Genomic DNA, 23360 nt, shown 5'->3' with positions numbered 1-23360 from the left:
TAGGCCTGAGTACGGGCCTGAAGAAAGGAGGGTGCAGTGTAACGGTTTTGAGAAGTGTAACGAATTTGAGAAGTGTAACGGTTTTTGAAGAGTGTAACGATTTTGGAGGAAGTGTAACGAATGTGAAAAGTATGGTTTTGTTGTGTGTAACACCCTCGTAATGTAAATAATGGTGGCAGCCGTCCTCCTAGTTAATTCCATGAAACTTACACACAGGCCACGATATATCTTTTTAAATAGTTTATTTCCTTATTCCATGTAGGCTAAATATGTGTTCCCACTAGATTGACTTTGCATTGTATCAAACAAAATAAGCGTAGGCCCTTTCAATTTCCCCAAACATCTCCGCTCTCCAAAGTTCCTTTCAAAAGGGGTGCGAGTGGTGTTCAATCCCGCAAGCCGCCATTGCCCATGTGCTCATCTCGGAGAAGAGGGGGGTAGGAGCCGCCAACTCACAGGCGTGGCACGTCGTCATGAGCAAAGGAGGAATCGGACAGCCCTAACAGCCAACCAGCACCACGGTTAGCGACCCGGTAGGCGTGCCCTCGCAGCCGGCGGCTTGATTCCGCCCCGAGTGATAAAAGGGACTGCTTCACCAGATGGGAGATGAGCGAAGAGGTGACATACGAGAGGAGCTGTGAGCTGAGCTGTGAGCGGTGAGATGCGAGACGCTCCAAGCCAAAGAGGAGAGGTACTCGGAGAGGCAACCAGCTTTGGAGAGACGCGCTGAGAGGAGGGAGACGGCTCCACCAGAAGGAGAGGAGCAGGTGTGACCGAGCCAGCGCGTGACGTCTACAGTATCAGCAGCGTCGACGCGACCGAGGGTTTTCCCGCCAAAAACGCGAAGGATTGAGAGCTGCTACCTCCAGCCCTGCCGGTTGCAGGGACCTGACCCTGCCTCCCTCTCCAGCAACCCACCTCTGCCATCCCTGCCTGCAATTTCCCCCGTGTAAGTGTGAACGTCGTCTGTCTTGAATGTTGTCCTGGGGTTAAGTAAATTGAATAGAATAAGTTAACGATTCCCTGTGTGACTGCTTCTTCCATCCATTGCTTGTGTGTGTATAATAAATCTGTTCTTCCTCCGTACTCTGTTCTTCTTCTCTTTTTCCTTCTCTTTCGGTCGCTTTAGAGGTTTCCCGATTGAATATCTGTGGTGCGATCTGGTCAACGTCGGGTGGAATCGGGCCAATTGGGGATCCTGTAACGGTCGCGGTTGGACCATCCGCTCGGCCCATCATAACATCTAAACCGCGTCTGTAACAATTTATATATATATATGTATAATATATATATATATATATATATATATATATATATATATATATATATATATATATACAGTGGAACCTTGACTTACGAGTTTAATTCGTTCTGTGACCGAGCTCGTAACTCAAATTGCTCGTATCTCAAATCAAATTTCCCCATTGAAATGCATTGAAATGCTATTAATCCGTTCCAGCCCGCCAAAAACCACACCAATTTTTTTTTAAATATACAGTATATATAAAAATATCTCGCGCTTTATATTTCACCTGTATGCAGCATACAAGTTGGCAGGATGGCCTGGACTGGAGGTACGCACACTTGACTCTAAAGTCTAAACTGTCCAGCCTGGGTTTGAATCCCGACCCAGCTATAACCTGTCATGGGTGAATCACAGGCAGGGTGATTCATCAATGTGTGTACCGCTAAACTGGGCGCCCCGTTTGCGTCCCATTAGTTGTTGGATGTTAAGGATCTCACCGTGTTTTCCACAAAGAGAAGGCGAGCTATCGCCGGCACTCTGAACAAGTTGTGGCCTGGCATGCTCTTCTCCTCTGCCGTTATATATGTCCTCCTCGGCACCTCGCTCATGTTTTTCGACGATTGCGTGTTTTATATCCAAGCACATTATCCTCTTCTTCTTCTCAGTACCGTGTTTTCCACAAAGAGAAGGCGAGCTATCGCCGGCACTCTGAACAAGTTGACGGCAGAGATACTGTACGTGCACGTCAAGATAACCACGTGACCGGAACCCACCTGGCGGCGTAAACTCAAAATAAAGAAACATGCGAAAACAAAAATGCAGCGCTATACGACAGAGATACTGTACGTGCACGTCAAGATAACCACGTGACCGGAACCCACCTGGCGGCGTAAACTCAAAATAAAGAAACATGCGAAAACAAAAATGCAGCGATATACGACAGATACTGTACTTTCACGGAAAGATAACCACCTGACCGGGTGGCGAAAGCTCGTAACTCAAATCTCGGCTCGCATCTCAAAGCAATAAACCGCCCGAGCGACGGCTCGTATCTCGAAAAACTCGTAAGTTGGGGCACTCGTAAGTCAAGGTTCCACTGTATATATATATATATATATATATATATATATATATATATATATATATATATATATATATACAGTACACTACATGAACAAAAGTATGTGGACACCCGAACACCAAAATCATGGGCATTAATATGGAGTTGGTCCCCCCCCCCCCCCCCCCCCCCTTGGCTGCTATAACAGCCTCCACTCTGCTGGGAAGGCTTTCCACTGGATGTCGGAACATTGCTGCGGGGATTTGCTTCCATTCAGCCACAAGAGCATTTGTGAGGTCGGGAACTGATGTTGGGTGATTAGGCCTGGCTCACAGTCGGCGTTCCAATTCATCCCAAAGGTGTTCGATTGGGTTGAGGTCAGGACTCTGTGCAGGCCATTCAAGTTCTTCCACACTGACCTCGACAAACCATTTCTGTATGGACCTCGCTTTGTGCACGAGGGCATTGTCATGCTGAAACAGGAAAGGGCCTTCCCCAAGCTGTTGCCACAAAGTTGGAAGCTCACAATCATCTAGAATGTCAATCTATGCTGTAGCGATAAGATTTCCCTTCACTGGAACTAAGGGGTGATCCCGAACCATGAAAAACAGCCCCAGACCATTATTCCTCCTCCATCAAACTTTCGAGTTGGCACTATGTGTTTGGGCAGGTAGCGTTCTCCTGGCATCCGCCAAACCCAGATTCGTCCGTCGGACTGCCAGATGGTGAAGCGTGATTCATCACTCCAGAGAACGCGTTTCCACTGTTCCAGAGTGCAATGGCGGTGAGCTTTACACCACTCCAGCCAACGCTTTGCATTGAGCATGGGTTTTCCTGGCCGAGCAGCTGCATGCAAGCCTAAGATCACCATTTCATGAAGCTCCCGACGAACAGTTGTGCTGACGTAGCTTCCAGAGGAAGTTTGGAACTCGATAGTGAGTGATGCAACTGAGGACAGAGAATCTATATGCGCTACATGCTTCAGCACTCGGCTGCCCCGTTCTGTGAGCTTGTGTGGCCTACCACTTCACAACTGAGCTGTTCTGGCTCCAAGACGTTTCCACTTCACAATAACAGCACTTAGAGTTGACTTGGGCAGCTTGAGAAGGGCAGAAATTTGACAAACTGACTTGTTGGAAAGGTGGCATCCTATGATGGTGCCACGTTGAAAGTCACTGAGCTCTTTAGTATGGCTCATTCTACTGCCAATGTTTGTCTATGGAGATTGGATGGCTGTGTGCTTGATCATATATACATGTCAGCAATGGGTGTGGTTGAAACAGCCGAATCCACTAATTAGAAGGGGCGTCCGCATACTTTTGGTCATGTCGTGTATATATACAGTCGTGGCCAAATATATTAGCACCCTTGCACTTTTTTCAAATAATGCACTATTTCTTCCAGAAATTTTTTTAAATTAAAAGATATTTTAATTTTAAATTAAATTTAAATTTAAATATTAAAATATTTAAAATATATATTTTGGTGTCCACATATGTATCTCTGGTTTGCAGTGGAAAAAATAAACAGAAAAAGCTGAAAAAAATTGCTAAATCTTAGCTTATTCCACACAGAAATCTTAAAATGGCCCAGCCAATATTGTTGGCACCTTTTAGAAGTTGTTAGAAATAATTAGATTTCAAGCAGGTGATTCTCCTTTACTTTGGAATTAAACTCACCGACAGTGCATTCAGAAAGTATTCAGACCCCTTCACTTTTTTCACATTTTGTTATGTTGTAGCCTTATGCTGAAATCGTTTAAATTCATTTTTTCCCTCATCAATCTACACTCAATACCCCATAATGATAAAGAGAAAACAGGATTTTAGAAAGTTTTGCAAATTTATTAAAAAGAAAAAACTGAAATATCACATTTACATAAGTATTCATACCCTTTGCTATGACACTTGAAATTTAGCTCAGGTGCCTCCCATTTCTCTTGATCATCTTTGAGATGTTTCCACACCTTGATTGGAGCCCACCTGTGGTAAATTCAATTGATTGGACATGATTTGGAAAGGCACACACACCTGTCCATATAAGGTCTCACAGCTGTCAATGCGTATCAGAGAAAAAACCAAGCCTTGAGGTCGAAGGAACTGCCTGCAGAGCTCAGAGACAGGATTGTGTCGAGGCACAGATCTGGGGAAGCCTACAAAAACATTTCTGCTGCATTGAAGGTTCCCAAGAGCACAGTGGCCTCCATAATTCTTAAATGGAAGAAGTTTGGAACAACCAGGACTCTTCCTAGAGCTGGCCGCCCGGCCAAACTGAGCAATCGGGGGAGAAGGGCCTTGGTAAGAGAGGTGACCAAGAACCCGAAGGTCACTCTGGCTGAGCTCCAGAGATCCTGTGTGGAGATGGGAGAATCTTCCAGAAGGACAACCATCTCCAGAAGGACAACACTCCACCAACCTGGGCTTTATGGCAGAGTGGCCAGACGGAAGCCTCTCCTCAGTGAAAGACACATTTATACACACACATACACACACATACACACACACACACACATACACACACACACACACACACATATACACACACACACACATATACACACACACACACACACACACACACACACACACACACACACATACACACACTGTTGCGCAAAAGTGTTGGACAAATTAAGAAGAATTCCAGTATATGGATGTTGTAAGCATCAACTATTTACTCAAAGCCTTCACTGGTGTTTTTTTACTATTATGACAACGACTGTTATTAATGCAGCTTAGTTTAGGTGTGTAGAAACCAAGATTAGCCATTAACAATCTTTAATTCACATTGATCAGAATCGTTAAAATCTTGTGATCACAACTCAAGGTAAACTATACATGAGCAGCTAATATGAAGTGTTGTCCAGGTAGGTGCTAATCCTCATATTTACCAATCAAATCAAATGAATGACTCATTGTCAGGTGTTCCTCCTCATTAACATCACGTGTTCCTCTCTGCACATCCATAAAGCTTTTCATATTACAGAAGAAAGATATATCAAGAATAAATATTAGTTTAAAAATGGCTAAAATTTCAGGAGAAGATCGCCACAGAATTGTGTTTCTGCATAAAGAAGGAAACCATCGAGTAAAATCGATCACATCACTCGATTTTGAAGGTGTGATATCAGGTGCACAATCAAGTGCAGAGAAACATCATCTGTAATTGACAAACCCAAGAGTGGAAGACCCAAAAAGTTATCCGACAAGGACAAGCAATACTTCAAGATCATATCGTGAAGGAATAGATAGAAGACAAGCGTTGGATTCACAACAGAACTGGCAGAAGGCTCAGGTGTTTGTCCATCCATCAACAGTACAAAGGTCACTTTTGAAATCAGGACTTGAAGGATTTGTTAGAGTAAGGAAACCTCTGTTGAGAGAAACAAGAATGAAAGGCTAAAACATCCACAATAACACAGAAACTGGACGATGGAACAAAGGTCAAAGGTGCTTTGGTTATTTTAATTTAATTGAAGACAATATGAGAGACGATGAAAAACAAACTTATAAAGAGCCTTGCTTGAACCCAACAATTAAGCATGGAGGAGGTTAAATTCAACTTTGGGGTGAATATCATCAAGTGTTGTTGGAAAATTGATGTTACTGTATATTGACTGCAGCAAGGCACAGACAAATTTTAATCCACCATGCTATCCCCAGTTGTGCAAGACTTATTGGTCCAAACTTCATCTTACAGCAAGATAATGGTCAAAAACACCAAACTGGAAAAATTAAGACTTAGATGCAAAAGAAAGAGGAAGCTGGAGGCCTTCAACACATGGAATGGCCTGTTCGAAGCCCAGACGTCAACATTATTGAAGCTGTCTATATGGGACTATTTGGACAAAGAAATCGTAAAAAAGAATCCTGGAAACGTCGATGATCTTTGGAAGGTCTTCGAAGAAGTGTGCGCACCATTCCTTGATTCCTCCAAACGTGGGAAAACAAGACGAACTTTTTTCTGTTTCAGCTTTTTGTTGCTCGTCTGGATGGTCAGAAAGAGGAAATATCAAATTGTATACAGTTATTATTAATTTGTCCCCCAAATATTCCTGCAGGACGCACAAGATCTGCCAGCAACCCTCTTCTGGTGAAACTGCCAAAATCAAGACTCTCCGCTCACCTTCATTCTTTTATTCCTCTTTTTCTCACCTCTGGAACAACCCCCCACACACTCTTCAATCCCACTCCTCTCTATAGATCTTCAAAACAGCTGTTGACCAACATCTCTTGTCTTCCCATTATCCAAAACCTTGATAATTCCTACCAACGTTAATACACTCCAAATCCACTTCCTTCAAATTCCGTGTTCTTTCCTAAAAGTCCCATGTAGTGTCCATCGTGTTTATCCCGTGAACTCCACCCCAGCCCTCTCTCTTCCACATATCTCCAGATGTCACTGTTCCCCACTGTTGTTGCGCTTACCCCTCTGTCCCCCTCTTGTTCCCCACTTCCTTTATTATACTAGGGGGCCCGATGGTCCATTGGACCAAATTTCCATTGGTCCTCACCATCTTGTAGCATACCTGCCTGCTGGACTTGGGGGTATTTTTGGTCGTCGGGGACTTTTGGGTCATCTGGGTCTTCAGGAACTTTTGGGTCTCCGGAGTCTTTTGCATCCTCGCGGACTTTTGGGTCCTCTGGGTCTTTATGAGTCATTGGGGTCTTAAGGATCTTACAGGTCTTAAAGGGTCTTCAAAGGTTGAAGGCGTCGGCAGTCTAAAGAGTTAAAACATTTCATTAGTATGTAATACGTAATTAATTCATAGACGTACGTAATTAATCGACACGACAATATAACACACACACACATACATTTCGTAGATGGTCTACGTGTTAGCCTTTATACGAGCCTCGACAATGCATACAAAAAAATTACAATTATATTTCTCTTTATTAGCCTGTCCTTCCGGTCCCTCGAGCGACGGGGCTTGCTTTGATCTCTCCACGGCATCAAAGTTTGAGTGTTTTCCCGTTCGTTTCTTTGTCAAATTTCCGCTGCGTATTTTGTTGTGTATGTATTATTGTGTGTTTCTATTTGGTTTTGGTTTTGTAGTTGTTGCAAATTTGTGTGTAATTAGTCGTTTCTTTGTCCGCGCCTTGTGCGGCCTCCTCGTCTCGACTTGTGCCCCGCCCCCTATATTCTCGTTTGTTCTTTCACCTCTGCTCCTGCTTTCTCAAATCCACGTTCTCACTTAGAGACTTTTCCCGGATTGTTTTCATGGTTTTGTTTAAATATTTATTTAAATATGTTTAAACCCCCCCCCCCCCCCCCCCCCCCCCAGGATTTCCATGTTTTAAACGTTTCCCAGTGTGTACCCTGGATAAGAATAGGTACGCCGTATCCCTGCGTGTCGTAGGAGGCGACTAAGAGGGTTGGCGTCAGGAAGGGCATCCGGCCATAAAAAACATTGCCTCAAAAAGAGAACCATGCAAATTACAACTACATGTGGGCAGGGTACAGCCCGAAGTGGAGATCGGTTTCTGAGGTTTGGGACATGGAATGTAGGGACAATGACAGGGAGATCAGGAGAAGTGGTGGAAGTATTGGTCAGAAGAAGAGTGGACATATGTTGTGTGCAAGAGACGAGATGGAAGGGAAGTGGTGTGAGAATGGTGAAGGGTAGGCAGGGACAGAAATACAAGTTTGTGTGGCAAGGGTGCCTGGAGGGCGTGAATGGTGTTGGTGTCCTGTTTTCTGAGGAGTTTGTAGACAGTGTGGTGAGTGTGACTAGAGTGAGTGATAGGTTGATGATGGTGAAAATGATGATTGGAAAGCTCTTGGTGAACGTCATCTCGGGATATGCTCCGCAGGTTGGTCGGAGCGATGAAGAGAAGGACAAGTTCTGGTGTGCGATAGAGAAGCTGATGGAAAACGTGAAAGATGAGGAAGTTGTTGTGGTAGGAGGAGACCTAAATGGACATGTGGGAAGGAGTATGGATGGTTTTGACGGAGTTCATGGGGGTTACGGATATGGTGTGAGAAATGGAGAAGGTGAAAGGATTTTGGAGTTTGCTGATGGAGCTGATTTGTTGATTTGTAATACTCAGTTCCAGAAAGAGGATAATAAGCTTGTTTCATACACGTCAGGTGGGTCGACGACAACCGTTGACTACCTGATGGTGCGTAGGCGAGATAGGGGGCACCTCCGAGACACAAAGGTGATCCCGGGGGAGGAGGCTGTTTCACAGCACCACTTGGTTGTCTGCGACGTAAGGGTGAAAGGTGCGAGGAGAGCTCGGCGGGTGAAGTACCAACCGAGAATGAAGGTGTGGAGGTTGAAAGAGGTGACAGTAAGGGAGGCATTAAAAGAGAGGCTGAGTAGGGTCGAGGATGATGTGGTTGAGCTTGAAAGTGGTTGGATGTCAATGAAAGCTAGTCTGTTGGGAGCCGTCGGTGAGGTATGTGGATGGACAAAAGGACCACCGAGGCACTCGGAAACATGGTGGTGGGATGATGAAGTTGGAAAGAGGCTTGACGAGAAGAGGAAGAAGTTCAAGGAGTGGCAGAAGGCGAAGGGTACGGGAGCAGAAACAGCAGAGCATGAAAGTTATAAGGCAGCCAGGAAGGCTGCAAAGAAAGAGGTAGCAAAGGCGCAGGAGGCATGTAGGAAAATGTTCGGAGAACGCTTGGATTCGGAAGAGGGTCAGAAAGCAGTATTCAGGATTGCAAAGCAGATAGCGAAAGAGAGGTGTGATGTGATGGGGGTGAGCTGCTTGAAGGATGAAGTGGGACAAATCCATGTCGACCCAGATGGAATTAAAGGAAGATGGAAAAGATATATGGAAATGCTGTTGAATACAGAGAATGAATGGGATGGCAACATAGAGAGTAACCCAGTTTTAGGACCAGCAGAGAAGATAACTGAGAAGGAAGTTGAGGAAGCGATAAAAGCAATGAAGGGTAGAAAAGCGGGAAGGCCGACGGGAGTTGTGGGAGATATGTTGAAGGCAGCAGGAAGTTGGGGTGTGAAGAGAATGACAGAGATCTGTAATCTGGTGGTGAAAGAAGGCCGCATTCCAGTGGATTGGGAACTGAGTGCCCTCGTCCCTCTATACAAGGGGAAAGGTGACCCTCTGGAGTGTGGCTCGTACCACATTACCACTACTCGTACCACTCGTACCACATCGTACCACATTACTCGTACCACAGTAACTCTAAAGCGATAAAGTTATTGGAGCATGGAATGAAGGTATTGGAAAGGGTGTTGGAGAGGAGGATAAGGAAGAAAGTGAAGATCGACGAAATGCAGTTTGGATTTATGCCAGAAAGAGGAACGACAGACGTGCTTTTCATTGTGAGGCAGTTGCAGGAGAAGTACATGGAGAAGAGGAAGAAGTTGTTTCTTGGGTTTGTTGATCTGGAGAAAGCATTCGATTGGGTTCCACGCAAAGTATTGACATGGGCATTGAGGAAGTTAGGAGTGGAGGAATGGTTGATCAGAGTAGTGATGGCAATGTACAAAAGAGCGCGCACAGCTGTAAGGACGAAGGACGGGAACAGTGGTGAATTTGAGGTGAAGGTGGGAGTGCATCAGGGGTCGGTACTAAGTCCACTACTATTTGTAGCTGTGATGGAGGTGCTGGCTCAGAACGTAAAGGAGGGTTTACCGTGGGAGTTGTTGTATGCAGATGATCTGGTGTTGATTGCGGAAAGTATGGATGGACTGGAGGAAAAGATGAACACGTGGAAGGAATGTATGGAGACAAAAGGTCTGAAGGTGAATATCGGAAAGACGAAGGTGATGGCATGTGGTAAAGCATGTGGTGAGGTGGAAAGAACTGTGAAGTGGCCTTGTGCTGTGTGTAGGAAGGGTGTCGGAGTGAACTCCATTCAGTGTACAATGTGCGCTGAGTGGGTTCATCAAAAATGTAGTGGTCTGAGAGGGTCATTAACCAGTGTGGCAGCTACATTCAAATGTAAGGTGTGCACAGAGGGAGCTGCAGATGGAGGAAATGTTGAGTTGGATCTTGGAGACGGCGTGAAGCTGGAAGGTGTGAAAACATTTTGCTACCTCGGAGACATGCTGAATGGAGAAGGTGGATCAGACTCAGCAACGGTTGCTCGAGTGAGATGTGCATGGAAGAAGTTTCGGGAATTGAGTGGCGTGCTGATGATGAGGGGAGTGTCGTTGAAGCTGAAGGGAAAGGTGTATGCTGCATGTGTGAGAAGTGTTATGATTTATGGGAGCGAGACATGGGTAATGAACGTAGAGCAGCAACGAAGGTTGGAAAGGGTGGAAATGCGAATGGTTCGACGGATGTGCGGAGTATCGTTGAGAGAGAGGAAGACAAATGATGAATTGCGAAAGATGATGGGAATAGAGCCTGTGATTGATGCTGTGAAGAGGAACAGGTTGAGATGGTTTGGTCATGTGTTGAGGAAGGATGAAAGTGACTAGTTGATAAGAGTGATGGAAATGAATGTAGAAGGAAGTAGAAGACGGGGAAGACCGAGAAAGACTTGGCTAAAGATGGTGGAAGAAGAAATGCGGGCAAGGGGGTTAACAAGGAGAGATGCAGAAAATAGGGCAAAATGGAGAAGATTGTCATGGGGACCGCAAGGCTAACCCCTGCTCTAGCAGGGAAAATGGCCTTTAAAATGCATGTTGTGTTGTTGTTGTTTATTAGCCTGTCCTGGACACTGCAGGAGATGGGGTTTTGGAATCAATTCTGTGTGTGTCTGTCTGTCTGTCTAGCTGGCTGTGTGTGTTTCTGTGTGTCCAGGTAACTTTTTACCATTTGAGCTCGTCATCAAATTTTCATAAAGCTTTATTATGACAATACGGAGAAGGAAAATTAATAATTTGGTAAAAAGGTCAGATGTCAAGGTTATGTAAAATCACCAATTTTCACCCGATTGACGTGAAATTTAAAGTATTTGCATATCAGGTCACTGAATTGGTTCACCATTCAAAAGTGTTCTGGGCCCTGTGCTTTTTCTGGTCTTCATCAATGATCTCTCCGACTCTGGAAAATCCTCTCTATCTCTTTGCTGATGACTGCACTCTCTGCCGCTCCATTCCTCATCCCTCAGATCGGCAGTCTGCAGCCTCCTCACTCTCTGCAGACCTGCTGGAATCACCAATTGCGTAAAATCACCAATTTTCATCCGATTGACCTGAAATTAAATGCATTTGCATATCAAGTTACTGAATTGGTTCACTAATCAAAATATAGGAATCGATTGTTTTTTTAGATCAAAAGATCAAAGGTGAGGTTTGCATAAAATCTTCAATTTTCTTCCAATTGAACTGAAATTTTAAGAATGTGCATATTGGGTAACAGAATTGGTTTACTAATCAAAAGCTAGCAGTTGATTCTTTTTTTTATCTCTAAAGCTCAAAGTTGAGGCTGCATAATATCATCAGTTTTCATTTGGTATTTTTAAAAACTGTTTTCTTTATTTTGAGCATACGGAAGAATAAGAAGAAGAGGTCTGATACAAACGGCCGTGAACGGGCTTTGCATTTTCAAATGCTCTCCAGTTTTATTTCTGTCAATGGTTTGACATCAAATAGCTTTTGATGAAAATTAAGTAATAAACGTTGTCGGCTCCTGTTATTTGCTTTTGTTTTCGAAACCTCCATGCTTTTCCTTTTCTGAAGTGTCAACGACTAAAGGATGTATTAACATATTCTTATATTAAAATTCATATTGTACCATTGCATGCTGTAAATAATATTGCAGAAATGTAATATTGCTTGATTTTCCATCGAAGCTTGCTTTTCATTTTGCTTTGTCAATTATAATATAGCCTGGTGTTGGCTTAGCGATTAGGGTGCCTGCTTGGGATCCTGGGTTCGAATCCTGGTCGATCGCTGAATTAATGCCAGGGGGGTTGACTCAGCCTGTCATCCTTCCAAGGTCGGCAAATTGAGTACCAGTCGGCAAATTGAGTTCACTGGTAATTCCCTGTCGCCTTTTGCGACACGGCTTCAAAAAGTCGCATGAAACATTGCTTCAAAATGAGGACCAATGTTGTTGTGATATATATATATATATATGTATATATATATATATATATATATATATATATATATATATATATATAGATATATGTAGTCGTGTTCCCGGGGATGAACACCCCTGGGGACGAATAGCCGATCGAGCATTACACTCCAAGGCGTTCAGTCAACTATAGCAGTGTTGATACGCGCGGGGGAGGAGGGCAGTGAAGGGTAGCAAAGCTCTTACCTGCATGGATTCCACTGGACATCTATGAACCACGCTGAACAAATCAAACCGACTCGGAATTATAATGCAACAATAAAGGATAAAAAAAAAATGCCAGGCAACACGAAAATGCACGGTAAACTAATATTCCTAAATGGAGCGCTCCCATATGGACTCTTATACAAGACAAGGGGAAAGATAACTGAAAGTAAAAATGAGTTTGTGTGCTCAGCTTTGAGTGGCTCTTGAACCCTGTCAGTCCGCGAACGGGTCTCGGAGGTCCGTGCGCGGGAAACACATGCCTTGGCGCGAAGTCCGTGCGCAGGAAACAGGCCTTGGCGTGCAGTTCGTTCACTCCAGCCACCGAGCATGAAGCGAGCAGGCCGTGCTCGTCTTTGTCGTCTGCTCCACACAGCACCTTGGTCTCTCAGTGCACACAGCCAGCACCAACGCGCCAGGGAAAGGTAAATGCGGCCACTCACACCAATTGCCGGACCAAGAAGAGAAAATGCGCGAATGCGTCCGCCTTCCATGAACACCAGGAACTGAGCAAGGACCGTGCGGCTGCTCATTCTGAAACCCCGAACCAAAGAGTGACAATGCGCAAATGTCCTTTCTCAACTCGGGATACAAAGAGAGTAAATGCAACTGCTAGCAATGAGAACCCAGCGCAGGAAGAAGGAACATGCAGGGACCCAGGTCTTTTGTTCCCAGGGCTCTTACGTCATCGGGCGACATCCCTGCGTGCTCCAATCAGCGAGTCCATCGCCTCGCTCTATGGTACCGGACAAATCACTACCCCGTGGGGCGAGGCCCCATGCCCTGCCTGCTTTGTGTTGCGATGTGGTGGGTGGCGATGCCAGCGCAATTTGAATGTCCTGATCCCGCTTACTTTTAATTGGTGTTATAATGCGCGCTGATTGCTTGCTGGTAACGTGTGTGTCATGTCATAACGAACAAGGGGAAAGGTCACAGAGGCAATTTACATACAGGGGATTTACCCTTAATCCCCAACTAATTTACATAACCCCACCCCTCCTCATAGAAACAAAAATACACTCTTGCACGACATCCAGTCTAACGGGTCCCTACTTAGGTACAGGGGGGTTCTTATTCTTCATCACAACATTCGGAGCACACTATCCGATACACTCCTACCTGGCCCTCAGGTATTCCATTGCCTACCCCCTCACAAACGTAATATATATATATATAGTCACGTGAAAAAGTTAGTACACCCCATGTAAAGTTTTGACTTTTTCAACATATTTCACCATCCAGCTATTTGATCTTCATTTCAACAATATTGAGAGATAAAGGTGATATAATATAACAAATATCATGAAACATTTACATTTTGTAGTCCATTGTATAATTTAAATAAACATAAATGCAAATTTCGCATGTGGAAAAAGTAAGTACACCCCTACATTTATCACTACTTCAAATACCTGAAATTAGAATCAGGTGCACCAGCTTAGGTGCAAATGATTAGAACATCGTTAGAGAGGATCTTGGAGGAACCTTTCTTATTTAAACCTCAGACATTTAGTTTGGTTTGCTCTTTGTTGTTGAAGTGTGTGGCGTCACCATGCCTCGATCAAAAGAGCTCTCTGAGGCCTTCAGAAAGAAGGTTATAGATGCCAACGAGTCTAGGAAGGGATTTAAAAGATCTCCAAACAATTTGAAATCAATCATTCGATTGTCCGGAAGATCATCTACAAGTGGAGAAGATTCCAAACAACTGCCAACTTGTTCAGGCCAGGCCGCCCCAGAACGCTCAGCCCGAGAGGAGACCGCAAGATGCTGAAAGAAGTCTCTAATAACCCCAGAATGTCATCACGGGACCTACAGGTAGCTCTTGCCACTGTTGATATCAAAGTGCATGAGTCCACCATTAGAAAGAGCCTGCACAAATTTGATCTACATGGAGGTGTGCCAGGAGGAAACCTTTGCTGTCCAGAAAGAACATCAGGGCAAGACTAAAGTTTGCCAATGAACACCTAGGCAAAGACCAGCACTTCTGGAACAATGTGCTCTGGACAGATGAGTCAAAGGTAGAGCTATTTGGCCACAGTACCAAGAGACATGTTTGGCGAAAACCAAAGACAGCATTTGACCACAAGAACCTGATACCAGCTGTAAAGCATGGTGGTGGAAATATTATGGTTTGGGGCAGCTTTGCTGCATCAGGGCCTGGGCAGCTCACCATCATAGATTCCACTATGAATTCTTCATTGTACCAGAGGGTGCTTGAGGATAATGTGAGGCCATCTGTCAGAAAGTTGAAGCTCAACCGAAGCTGGACCTTGCAACATGACAATGACCCTAAACATACCAGTAAATTCACCAAGGAATGGCTGAAAAGAAAGAAATGGAGGGTTCTGGAATGGCCAAGTCAAAGCCCGGATCTAAATCCCATCGAGATGTTGTGGGGGGATTTGAAACGAGCTGTGCATGCAAGAAACCCCTCTTACATCGCACAGGTGAAAGAATTCTGCATGGAGGAGCGGGCAAAAATTTCTCCCAGTCGATGTCAGAGACTGGTAGACAGTTATAAGAAACGCCTACTTGAGGTTGTTTCCACCAAAGGGGCAATACCACCGATTAGAGCCAACGGTGTACTTACTTTTTCCACATGCGAAATTTGCATTTATGTTTATTTAAATTATACAATGGACTACAAAATGTAAATGTTTCATGATATTTGTTGTATTATATCACCTTTATCTATCAATATTGTTGAAATGAAGATCAAGTAGCTGTATGTTGAAATATGTTGAAAAAGTCAAAACTTTACATGGGGTGTACTTACTTTTTCACGTGACTGTGTGTGTGTATATGTATATATATATATATATATATATATATATATATATATATATATATATATATATATATATATATATATATATATATATATATATATATATATATATATATATTATATATTTATATAATATATATATATATATATATATATATTGTTGCGGTTTTGAGTTTTGGTAACAGTCAGTATAATAAAGGTTAAATTTCCCCCTCATAGTTAGTCACACAAGCAACATGTGGCCTCGCGATAGTGTAGTTATCTCTTAGTATTTGTGAGCTTAGTCCTTTTCCTATGTTAGTTCTGCATTGAGTAGAGTAAGGAGAATAGGTCCTACTTCTACTGACTATCCCGCCTCCCTAGCCTCATGCCTCTTTGTGCTGACTTTGGTTCATTTTGGGCGAATTAACATGAGGCAGGCCTAGGAGGGTCGGGTCGGGGCCGAATGAGGGCAGCAGAGGAGCTGACGGTAAGCGTGAGCCTCCAATCAGGGCTCAGAGGGTGTGGCGGCAGCACTGCGTCACAGGGCGTGGTTGGAAGGTTCGAGAAGGTTTGATGCGTATCTATATAAGCGTTGCGCAAAGCCCCCGAGAGGACTCGCGCGAGAAGGACTGGAGAGAGCGTCAAAGGACTCGCAGTTGAGTGAGAGCATCAAAGGACTGAGCACCAGCAGTTGAGAGTTGAGTTCCAGCAGCGCGGTGAGCCGAAGAGGACTTTGAGAGATACGCGAGTGGAGAAAGATGCGCATTGAACCAGGATACGCGCTAATATAAAGCAACGCGCCATTGAACTTGAAGCCGAGCCACGTACAGTGCATTAAGCTACGCGAGTAATAACACGCTGTGTAACCGCCAGCCACGCTGAGAGACGCGTGATTTCCTTCTTACCTCATCATCTGCCTGATGGCTGCTTGCCATCTTCGCGGGATGTGCTGGGACCGTGGAGAGCCGGACGGGGCCGTTCCTGGACGACCAAGTCGACGCGTTTGGCCGGAACATCAACCTGCCTGCAATCCCCTGTGTGAGTGTGACGGGCCTGAGTTTGGGCGTTACGAATAAGACTGACTAAGTGCTGCTCTGTGTCTCTGCGTCCACCGATCATTGTATATACGTGTGGGAGTAATAATTAAACCTGTGTTCTTCCTTTTCCATTCAAACGTCCTCATGATTTCCTCATTGACTAAGCGTGGTACGAATAAAACCGGGGTTCCATTACTAAGACTGCACGGACCACATGGTACTCAATCCGCTCGGTGTACCCAAATCACACATGGCTCGTGCGAGGCTTGCTTCCCCGCTTCCTTGGTGGCGTAGGGATTTACGTACGAGCGAGACTTGGTCCCGAAACCCTACCTTGCGTTTGTCCGGAAGAGGCGTTTCAAGTCTCTCGGTTCCGCCAAGCCCAGAAAGAACAAGGGGATTAATCCCCCCTTGGTAAGGGGAAGAAGGGCGGCGGAGAACCGTAACAATATATATTGTTACGGACCGCGGATAAGATGTTAATTTGCCGAGCGGATGGCGCCGCGGCCCGAACTGTTTTTACAATGACTAGACCCGATCCCTTAAACGTGGGCCAAATCGTGCCACAGATATTCAATGGGGAAAAGACAAAGGCGACACGGATGTGAAGAAGAGGAAGACAGAAGTAGGGAATACGAATATAATTTATTTGCTATTTACAACCAAAAGTAACCAAGGAGAAGGAAGGATAATAAAATAATTTACAGAAGAAATCAGAGACACAGTGAAAATCGCTGGCTTATCTAAACAGGCTTATTTAATACCCTGGACAGAACAAACAAAGACGGACTCACACGGGGAATTGCAGAGTGGATTGGCTGGAAGGAGGTGGGTGGCTGGAGGGGGAGGAAGGCACGGAGCTGGCTGGAGCTTGATCCCGCACGGGACGTCGGGCTGGACCTTGATGGCCGCCGATGCCACCGATCCCATCGTGTGCGCGGGGTAACGGGTCGGAGCTGCTTGGTGGAGCCAACGCTGCTGGTGGGGGTCTGGCGTGACGGGTTCTCTCTCCCTCTCTCACAAACTCCAGGACTCTCTTTTGGCTTGTCTGTGATCTGATCTCCTCCCTCCTCGACTCTTCTGGGGGCGTCTTCCTCGGGTTATATAAGCCCCACCTTTGACCCTTTTGCGAACCTCCCCCAAACGTTCTCTCTCCGCCCTCTAAAGCCAACCCCTCATTCTGGGTTGGTCGGCAAGGGCTGGTTCACTCCTCCCCTCTATGACGAGGTGGAGACACGCCCTTCTTCCCCGACCTTACCTCGTGGCCAATGGTGGTTTTTGGGGCGATTCGAGCTAGCCCCAGCCAAAGGGCAGCAATGGCGAATGAAGAAAACCACCCAAATGCAGTTGGCAATTGCAGCAAACCTGGCAAACCTGGCACTTTGAAGATGCCATGTCGGAGGGATCTACTTTATTTAATGCAGTGCAATGGAGTGTCAAATTAATGGAAGACAAATCCTTAGCCTTATACACAGAATAAGGAAATAACTGTCAACAAGGGGGAAATCTATGATTGGCTAACGTGAGTGCTTATGAACTAATTACGGTACGACCTTTGACCTTTATACACAGACTGGAGGCAGGAGGGTCCAGAATAAAGCAATAATAAAAAAAACACAATAAAAAACGCAATCCTCATATCCACAACACTGCACCCTCCTCCTCTTAGGCACGTCCCGGGCCTCTTACCTTAACTTTTAGTGTGGCATGTCGGTGTAGTTCCCTCTACATTTAACCTGACCCTGAGTGTGACAGTTTTAAAACATAAATAAATATGTCCCGCTGCTCCATTGCACCCTGCCTAACAGATTCATGCCCACAACTAACCGAATTGCGGAATGGTCTTCAAACTATACATTTACGGTGGGGGGCGCATTATTTACAATGACTACTTTATTTACAAAACTAACCCAGGACCTGTGATCGTTCTTTTGGGGGCGGGAGACAGTCTGCCCTGCATCGATGCACCATGAAAGCACCCAAAAACGCACCAAAGCACCCTCAAGCACCAATCGGTGCACAGTCATCACTGTTCATGAATAAAAATAAAAACAACAAACCCCAAACCATGCTGGTGGACTCTTGCTCTTCGGCTCCCTCTGCTGGCTATTGCTATCTTCCTGGTGTTGTCATCTTCTTTGCTGGCGGCCTATTTGCAATAATAAAATGCACCCAATGTGTCCATTTTTATTTATTTATGGCCCACAGGGCCGACTAATGTGGTTCACCTGTGGGGCATAGGTGCCCTGTGACCAAGGTCCACCAGCAAGATCTCGGGCCTTCATGGCCGGTTCCAGCAGAGGGGCCCATGCCCCAACCCATGGGGTCCATAAGTGGTGCTCAGCCACAGACATGTGGTCCATAATGTGGTGCATCGATGCAGACAGCTGTGGTTGCGAGAGGTTCGGGCGCCCAATGGCGGACTCACGCACGCTCCCCTCGGCGCCCAGTGGCGCACAGTCCTCATGAGGGAGACAAAAGGGGGAAAAGACAGATGAGCGAGGGGTAAGGTCACAAGGGTACACATCAATACAGGCAATGCAAGGCGAGGTGCGTATGGAGACGGAGCGGAGAAAAGCTCGTCCCTACCGTACGTCACCCCCCCCTGTCACCTACTCTACCCTTGCCCTTACCCCATATTTACAACAATCTACACATTTACAAATTCGTCACTACGTCTCGTCTTCCCCACATTTCCCCTACTCCAAATTCGTTGGTTCAATCCCTTTAAGCCAAAATTTGCCATCACCAATTCATCATCAATCCTCATAAGGAGGGAGAGATGGAACACCAGCACAATGTCACACCCACGTCATGATGCGTCTCACATTCCAAACATTTGCATCAAAAATAATAAAAACCAACAAACCATGGCATGGTGTGGAGTACCACCGTTACCTCAGGTGAGTGGATGCAGATGGTGCGAGGACATCTCCATTCCAACTACCTTCTAAATGACTTTAACACACTTTACACTACCCGGGGTCTTTCCCTGCCAATCCATTGGCCAACTTACACTATGGGTTCTAAAAACCAATTCCCATTGACCAAACTGTGGTGCTTCTCAATTTGGGGTCTCACTCCCCCGATTCATCTCCCGGTGCCCTTGCACAATTTCAGGACTGGGGCGTGAAGCTCTCCCAGCAGGCCTACCCACCTGCACACCTCCACCACTGCAGTTGCCACCCGAGCTTACCTAGCTCCTCACCCTAACCTATCTAATTGGGGAAGGCCCCTCCTGGCTCTGTCACCCCTCGGTTCCCTCTGGCACTGGGCTACCCGGGTCCGTCCTCCGGATCCTCGGGCCCCATCCACAACAACTACCGGCTCCCAGAGCCCACCTGCGGCCTCACCTGGCCGACATCCTCACAGTGGTGGAGTGCCCAACCAACGACACACACTAACAGGCTACACGCCCAGCCATTTCCACAACACTAATGCACCCATCCAAACAGCATTCTTTCACCTCGCACCACAGATGCCAATATCCAACCACAATTTACCTGTAGCCTCTACCTAACACTTAAACTACCCTCCCCGGGTATTCGTGATGGGGGTCCACTCTTCCCCCATTCACACCTCCGCACCATCCACTCCACTCCACAGTTTCCATCATACTCCCTCCACGACCATCCATTCCAATACTCCATATACTCCACACTCCATATAATCCATACAACCATTCTCCATTCACCTGTTGTTGCACACCTGTGCAATCACACCTGGTGCCACCTGCACCCTCCTTCCTTCCTGGACCATTTGGTCAACACAATACACATCACTATCACTCACTCAAACACTGCTCCACACACCTGTTCAGTTGCACACCTGTGCAATCACACTACAACTCACAATCATTTACTCATACCCTGCTCAATACACTTGAATACACCTCCAACACTCACACGGCATCATCTTATCTAACTACTCCCCTCTGGAACTTGCGCTTCCCAGTCGCCCCTTTAAACTATTGCGCTCCCTCATCATTATCATCCAATCTAATCTACCTGCGTCCCCACTACAGGTATCATTGTCACTACCTAACCTTAACGTTACCTAAGGTCATCTCTAGGTCCCTATCATTATATCCTAACCCTCCCGGGCTAGTTTTCACTGCCATAAACCCCATAAAACTAGTGCTCCTTTGCCCCCGCTGTGAGAGATGGCAGGGTTGCCATCCCACCACATCGGGTATCTTCCACTACCAATTTTGCACATCAAATTTCAACCAATCAAAAATTTGCCAATCATTCTACCAATCATCAAATTTTTGCTTTTCAATTTCGGGTCCAAAACACTATCCTCGTCACACGTCTACTCACTTGAGCCTCTCGGTGCGCCAATTCATCTCTAAAGCTCGGCTTCGTAAAGCCGAGCAATGAATGCGGGTTGTTTGGTGCCGGCGGCTGGATACGTCCGGCATTCGGTGCAGGGACGGGGGCTTACCCAGGCCGAGATCCCACGCACCATCTCGGCACGGAGCCGTCCAATGGCCTGATTTCGCCCTGCCGGAACGCCTCAACAAAAAGGGGTCGCCATGACGACCCTTCCTACCGGGTTGCCCGCTCCGCTTAATGGAGCACGGACGCGGCCGTTCAGAGCGTGGCCCGGCGTGGAGCCCGCACGGCGGTTCTTTCGAAACCGCCACGGATCCCCGCGGCACGCAAAGCTGCCCGGTTCGCACCGAAGGCCCGATTCGGCTAAACGTCGCTCTAACCGCTAACCCGGTTAGCGTCGATGCTCCATTCGCATGCTTACACCCCGCAGCCCGTTCCTTGCTCACACATCCAGCCGTCTCCATGCTCTTTGTCATTGCACATTCCCTGACACACCCAGGTACACTCAATCCGCTTACAGACTTGGACACACACCTGACCACCGCACACCTTTGCACACACTCGTCGTTCGCGCACCTCACCAACACACCTCTTCGCGCCCCCTCCTCGGTCACCTCCTCTGTGACAACCACAGGTGTGCTCTCACTTGCACACCCAACCACCTGCCTCACTACCAATTCGAGTGTGCATTCCCATACACGCTCTACTGTTCCAGGTGTGCATCCTTCCATTCCAGGTGTACATCCTCAATCACCTGCCACAACCAACTCACGCTCCGTGTCACTCTCACTACTTTTACCACCACACTCGGTCGCGCATTCACCCTTACTCTTGACAGCGCACTCTGTACCCATACACTCCTCTGTTACACACCTTTCTCGTGCATCCTCTTGCGCACACTCTCCCGTTACACCCTCCGTAACACTCACCACAGGTGTGCACTCTCTCGTTACATCCTCTGTAACACTCACCACAGGTGTGCACTCTCTCGTTACATCCTCTGTAACACTCCCCATCCCGCGCTTCCATGTGCCCCCTCGCACACGCGCTACGACCAACTCACTCTCGACAGCACACTCACTCCTTGGCGCACACTTTTTCCTCACACACCCCAGAGTCGGACATTCTCGCACACCTCCTCTTGCGCACACCATACCTGTCACACACTTCACCAGCGGCCTCTCACGAACACCCGGGTCTACACCAACCCCCAAGCCGACTGAAGCTCCCCTCACATCATATACATTTCCGAATATATCACCACTCACCTTGGCACCTCGTCTCCACACCTCCTCTGCCACCTGCAAACTCTTTATTTGGTTAGCAAGCACAACATCACGATTTGAGCACCGACCTTGTACATATTCCATCACCTCCTCCTTTATCTCCCTCTGAGTTTCCCTCCGTCTCTTCTTAATTTCACTCACCCCCTCTTCCACCTTCTCTAATTTTTGCTTCACCTCTTTTATTTCCCGGTGCGTCTCCTCAATTTCGTCCTCTAACGCCACCTTGACCGTTTCTATGTGCGTCCTCACCTCCCGGTCCTTTGTCTCCATTGCTTCTGTCACCTCGTCCAACCTCGTTGTCAGTCCCTCACGTACCATCTGACATTCCCTCTTCGTCGCTATCAAGTCGTTTCTGATGTCTTTTTGTGTCGCCTTTAACCCTCATAGTACCGCAGTATTCTTTTGTACCTGCTCCACTAACTCCGTCTGTCCCACCGTCAGCTGTTCCACCTCCTGCGTCAGGTCCTCTATGCCCCCTTGTAACCTAGCCGTTCCATTTCTCACCTCTTTCTCCATACGCTTCTCACCTCGCTTTACCTCCTCGAGTACCCCCGAGACCTCCTCGCTTACACCTCGTCGTATCTCCTCCCCCATCTCCTCCATCTCTTTAGTAGATGCCGCCCTCATCTGTCCCAATTCATCCCTCTGAGCATCCAATTTACCTTCTAACCCGATTTGCACCTCCTCTATCTGGTTCCCCATTTGTTTGATTTCCCGGGCGGATTGCTCCCCTATCTCCCGCAATTTGCCTTCCATCCTATCTTCTAGCCCCGTTAACCCATTCTTTACCTCTTTTATCCCGTTGTCTAACCCCTCAAATTTATTGTCTAACCCCGCAAATTTATTGTCTAACCCCGCAAATTTATTGTCTAAACCCTCAAATTTATTGTCTAACCGTTCACCGGTACCCCTCGCTTCGTCCCTCATTGCTCCTATTTGGCCCCTCAATCGCTCACTATCAGCCCTCGCTTCGTCCCTTATTGCTCCCATTTGGCCCTCTAATCGCTCACTATTAGCCCTCGCTTCGTCCCTCATTCGCTCACCCATTTTGTCCATAAGGGCCCCCATTTGTAGCAAAAAAAGGTTCGAATCCACCGGTGCTGCTACGGTCACGGGCGCCGCTAAATTTGGTGCCGCTGCATTCACGTGCACGAGGGCGCCATTTTGCGCACCTGATACTCCCTCAACCACCTCCTCATTGCTCTCCTCCATTTCTTCCCTGTGGTCCTGGCTCACCCACCTGCATCTGATCGCCTTGATTGTCCATGGCACGACTTCCAAATTTAAGATTTTAAATAAAACAAAATTTCTTTTTGGGCCACCCGTAATTTGGAGCGCACTATTCGCGCTCCAGGTCCGAATCCCACTCCTGACACCAATTGTTACGGACCGCGGATAAGCTGTTAA

Source organism: Myxine glutinosa, chromosome 13 (assembly GCF_964187855.1).
Source record: "Myxine glutinosa chromosome 13, kmMyxGlut1.1, whole genome shotgun sequence".
Taxonomy (NCBI): Eukaryota; Metazoa; Chordata; class Myxini; order Myxiniformes; family Myxinidae; genus Myxine; species Myxine glutinosa.
The sequence above is the reverse complement of the archived record's forward strand: the minus strand, read 5'-3'. Positions refer to the sequence as shown.